The following is a 6000-nucleotide window of genomic DNA, read 5'->3' as shown; positions in this document are numbered from 1 at the left end:
TCCGGTATTTCCCTGTCTACGTTTTTCACCTCTTTTATCAAAACTGTCATTTCCATAATCACCCAATAGGCGCGAGAGACAACCACAAAGAAATTCCACAACCTTCCCCATCATTCATATGACTCAATACTTTATCAAGCGCTCCAAGGTAAAACTGTATCCATTTTCACAACCGTTTTCTTCCATTTCTCCACCTATGCCCAATCATATGTACAAAATAATCTTTCAACTTTGTTCAGGTCGAGGAGATTTTCAACCTCTTTGCTTATTCTGTCGCAGAATCCACATCTATGCGCTCTACCACCCGCATCACTAGTTCTTCTCCTGCAGTATTCACAAATGTATGTGTCCTTGAATGAAACATCCGGCTCTTGTGTTCACCTCTGGTCTCCAAATTATCGGGACAAACTGGTAGAATGGAACCAAAGTCCTCCCGGAAATAACTCTAAGAAACCTAAATGCGGCCCGGTCTCGGCGCAAAAAGTTGTAAGGCTGACGTTGCACGAGTCAAGAGTTGGGGACACTTGGTCAACCACTCATGAATAAGGTGTATTCATACCTTTCTCTTCAGTTTTTGAGTCCCTACATCTAGAGATTCTTTAGTTAGTGCTCCCTGGCGATGTTCGTTCATCAATACACTCGCATTAATCTCGGACCTAGAACTAGCTCAGCGAACGCATTGCAGGGTCGCGAGGAATGATTCATATCTCAAGCCTATCCAGTGTCTGTGATGGCTAGGCTGCAGAAGCGCGTAATTCCGCAGATTTCAGTGACAGTTGGGGCCAAGCCCTTCGGGTGTAAGCATTGCCAATCGTTGCTTCGACCACCTGGCTAGTCTAACAATGACTCTGAAGATAGTGAGGTCAACCCACTATTGAGTAGTACTAACACAATGATTTACAAAGGATTTCACTTCAGATTCATAGGACCAGAGGCACGGTCGCTTCAAATTTACCCTTTCGATCGTTCTCGCAGCTGTTGATTTTTTGGGTGACTATGTGTCCCAGGGTAGAGCATCCTTGGCCAGCTTATTCCTTGTGTTTGACGGTGAGAAACTTCAGAATTCTGCTCACGTCTCACATGTTCGAGATCATATTGTCATAGAAAATAGCCGGAGACCTTCCTGTTTTGTGGATCGAGATATTTCTCTTTGATAATAATGAGCTGCTCATACAATTGTATGTAATCGAACAAAATTAATTCCTCAGCTAGCTTCCAAGTAAGCAGACTCACTGAAAAAAATATTAAATCACTTAGGATTTCTGGTCATGCGTTGTGTGTCGTGATGATTTTAACCTCATGATTCACCTAAAAAAGTGTTTATTTTTTGCATTGTTTGCTTACCCGTTACAAAGCTATTATAAATAGATTTATTACGCTTGACAATTGAGAAACAGCAAACACTTGTGGTACCATCGTGCAGAGATATATCAAGGTAAAGACTTTACAGTATCCGAACCAAAGAGAAACAGCATTATACACGTTATTGCCCCTAAAATCACTCCTGCAATCTTCATTTGGGCGAGCCGCTTTTCTTAAGCTTATGATTTTTGTCATCTAATTGTCCGCAATCGCTTGAAGTATTTAATCAATTTTTGGGATCATGAAAGGAAGGACCGTGTAGTTGATTTGTCTAAAAAAATACGAAGGGGACACATTAGTAGTCTGAACGTTTTGACTCATATCTTTCAAAAGCCTGAACGCTCCATTTAGACTAAATATGTGAACGATTTACAAAAAATATCTCTTATAGACGTAAGACTTAACAGTGCAAATAGCTTTCGGTAAGGAGTAGACACAACTCAAAAACACGGAATTTTTCTCTAAAAGTGGCTTTATCTTCAGAACCAGGATGCACTCTCAACTTTTAGTCCTGAGTGGACTCTCTTTGGATTGTCTTGATTCATCTGGCACATGGTTGCGACATTCTCGTTGAAGAATGCAGTTCCTTAATGGTCTAATTGATTTGGGACCCGGCGATCGCTTTGTCATCGAAGCCACAAACTTCTCCAACCCGGTGGCTATGATGGTCCACAACGATTGCACCCACATTTTCGGAGTCAGGACATACACATACCTAGAAGATGATGGGTTCGAAATTCAGACTAATGTTTCCTCTGCTACTTTAGAAACAAAGAAAATGTCAGCCATAACCATTGGTTGCGACCGTTTTGAATTGGAACCAGCAAATTCAAATGGTGAATGCAAAAGGGACTTTCTCAACTTTAAGGGAAACTGTTTGTCCAGCTTTGTAAAACAATGAAGGTAGTGGAAGACAGCCATCCTTTACACAATAGCGTAACGATTTCTGGTTGGACCCAACTTTAGAGCTAGTTCTTGATAGGCGCAAGCATGAGGAATTTTGCTTGATTGTCAAATATCCAATTTTTTAAGCATTCGCGCAATCGGCTTCCTAGTCTGACAACGCCAAGCAAGAGGCTTCGTGTTTTGTTTCAAAACCAATTCGCAAAAACAACGATTTCGATGGCTTTCAATGCTTTTGTGTCTTGTGCGGACAATGAACCTCCACAACCGAGGCGCCCTTGACCACAACCTCCACCCCTGGGTCATGTTCGTAAATATCAGACTACAATCATGATGTTTCGGTCATGTGAATTTCTGTTCATAGCCCGTTGTTCTGCTGCCCCTTTATAGAATGTGGAGTGCCAATAGACAGAAGATGATTGTCGGTGGCCAAAGACACAGAAGTCAATGAGTATCCTTGGCAAGTATATGTAGCTACAACGAACCCCTCCAATCCAGAACAGGCAGCACTTGCGGGGTACCTTGATTTCGGACCGATTTGTCCTCTCTGCTGCCCATTGCTTTCCATCTTCCTTATCGAGTAAGTCCCGAAGAACTGAAGAGATCCGTTTGAAATCAGGGTTTGAATAATTATGAATTTGTTTTTTCGCTTCAGTTTTTTCGGAATGTCTCAAATGTTTTTGCCGTTTGGGTTTGCACGACCTAGCAATCAGCGCTCTCTGTGTCACCTTAGCATTTAGGACAGCGGAAAAGGTTTGAATTGAATTAAGATTATTTCGACCAAATGCCATCTGCAGCTTTACGTCTTATTATTGTTCCTTCAGCCTTGCAATCCATTCCCAATATAATACATTACATTGGACAACGATTTTGCTGTATATAGGAATTAGATCGCCCAATCTATTCGACACAGTTTCGAAACATTAGGCCAGTCTGTTTGCCGACCCTGGGCTCTGAACTGCCAACCGGAACTGACGTAAGTAATACATTGCTAAATGCTTACTTCAGCACAGAAAAGAAAAAACAAATCCACGATTTCGATTCATGTGGCCTCTTATTGCCCCAGGTCACAGCAACAGGTTGGGGTGCAACCTCATTCAAGGACAAGGTGCCGATGTCCTCAAGAGGTAAGAACTCGAAAAAATGGATAGGGAAATAAGATGTAGAGCATCAAAATATCACTTTATGTCCATGTGAAGGTCACCATTACCAACTGGGACTCCGCTTACTTGCCAACAAAGTCTGAGTACCGGACATTCCGGGACTTGTCATTACGAATAACATGCTGTGTCAGGGTTGGCTGCCGGGGCAAGACTCGTGTCAAGTGAGTTATAAAGAATGACCTGCAAAAAGAATGTCGAGTTATTGCTTTTGTTATTTCACTATAGGGTGACAGCGGTGGACCTCTGGTTGTCCAACCACTTCACGGGAAGCTACTATGAAGTTCATGGAGTCACCTCATTTTGGAGTTGGTTGCGCTAATGCCAACAGACCCGGCGTGTACGCCAAAGTGTCAGGTATAAATACGCAGCTCATCCATGAATTGACCTACTTAGAAGCGGGAACTTAACCCCATATTCTTGGTACAGCTGCCCTGAACTGGATTTTGGGCCTGACGGGTACACCAACTTGTGAACGTCCTTCCAACTGAAATGTGTTATCACTTATCACCAAGACCTTCCCGTTCTGAGGCGTTTGAATTGCAAGTGAAAAATATCTAATACTTTACGCTTAATGTATGAATAAAATAATTCAGAATCAAGCCGCTTTTTTACTCACCATTAGGAGGTTAAACCTTTTCTTTAAAAATCTGCCAATTGATGAGGGTACGGCATGGCGAATATTTTTTGAAAAAATATGAACTGCAAGTAATGTTCATTAAAAACACTTAGAAAGCAAGATGGTTTAATGTGGCATGAACTTAAACTCGTCTTGTATATTCTTTAGACATATCTTTGAAGATCTCTTGGCCTCAGCGTGATTCGATATGAACAAGAGAACTTAATGAGAATCTTTGTCGTGTCTACCATTATTCCTTCATCTAATTAGAATCATTACAGCTAGACGTTATCTTCCTTGAACACATGGTTAAATAAACCAACATATATTATGTTGACTTTCCACAAAGAAAACGAGCCATTACTTTACTTCAAAAAAGTAATTGCAAAGCTGGTGATCTTTAAATGCATGCCAAAAGTGAAAAGGTTAGAAAGTATTTGTAGTTTGAAAATATAACTGGCATTAAGCCTTCAAACTTTTTTAGTTTTGGCCCAACATTTCCAACACTATCCAGTTGTTCTTTTTGAGTTCTAACCCATTTCTTCTCTCACGTATACATTTTGAATTTGAACAACGTGCGAAATAAACTCTTCATTTTTATGTTGGGTTTGAGGTGACATAACCATTATTTTGAAGTCTCAAGTTGCCTCTAACTCATGCCTCATCGCAGGATCCAAAATCTGGCGGTTGACTAGCGTATTGAGAATGCATATGTCAGACAAGGCAATTTGCAGGGATCCAACGTATTTCAGCGTTGAAAGAAGGAAAGGAAGTCCACGAAGAAAGGTTGTTCAATAAGAATATATCTCATTTGCAAAGGAACACGAAAGTTGGTAAAGCGACCGTAGTGGGTCCATACTTACCCAATGGGTTCAAACGAATTTTCAAAACGGAGTTTGCCCAAAAAAAACTTGAAAGCAAAGGTCTACACACATCCCAGGTTCAAAAGCATCATGTTCTTCGTTTTAAGGAAAGGGATCAATACTGTTAATACCAAGTTAAACAAGAACGAAAATGACTTAAATGATTGGTCCATCCATGCCAACGATAATGGCTTGTCGATGTAAGCGGCGTCGGAGATATTCATAGAATTCAATATCCAGTTTTAAATGGCTGGCAGCAATTCTAACTCGCTTTCGGTTGTTCAGGATGGGAATTGTTATTGATTTTTGCCTTGCTTGGTTTAGGTAATATTCATGCGCCCAGTGAATATCTGAGCAAAGTGTTCGTAAGCTTTAAGGATATCTCAGATCCTCCAAAATCCCAATAATTGGATAAAATGACTCCGCATTGGATTTGGCTCGTTGTAACACTTGAGGAGAAAGAGTTGTGCAAATGTCATCAAATCCACAAAGCTGATTAATGGCATAAAATTATTCCGCTTGCCTTCCCGAAAATGCACGATATTTTTGATAGTAGTCATCTGTAAAGTCGAAGAGATTGAAAAAAAGCTCACTTTTTCAAATATGTCGTTGCTTCACAACATTTTTAATGCGAACAGTTTTGTCTTACTTTTGTAGAATTACTTTTTCGTCTTGAATAGTAAAAATCAGAAATGAACCTGGTAATTGGGTGACGAAATTGGTTCATGTAGATGAGTGTGGAGAGGGGAGCTCACAGTCCCGTGGGTCCAAGAAGGCCGTGTGAGTGGTGATGAACTTGTATTTGATGCCTGCTTCGGTGATGGCTTTTAAGCGTTTTTTGATGAACCTGCAAACTCTTGTTCGATTTTGATTGTTACGGAACCATATGCGCTGTGACCCTGTGGATCTATAGGTAAGATCAATATTATATAATTTCATCATGAGGGCATTTAATACTGAACGAAAAGGAGGCATCATGACCAGGTTCGAAGGGTCGCATGATATAGGTCATTGCCAAACTTCTAGAAATATGGATTGTGAACGAGTTTCCCGCCAAAATCAGCGTGCTCTTGTCAGTGCAACTCTGAGCCAG

The sequence above is a fragment of the Tigriopus californicus genome, chromosome 3 (assembly GCF_007210705.1).
Source record: "Tigriopus californicus strain San Diego chromosome 3, Tcal_SD_v2.1, whole genome shotgun sequence".
NCBI classification, from domain to species: Eukaryota; Metazoa; Arthropoda; class Copepoda; order Harpacticoida; family Harpacticidae; genus Tigriopus; species Tigriopus californicus.
Note: the sequence above shows the minus strand (reverse complement) of the source record.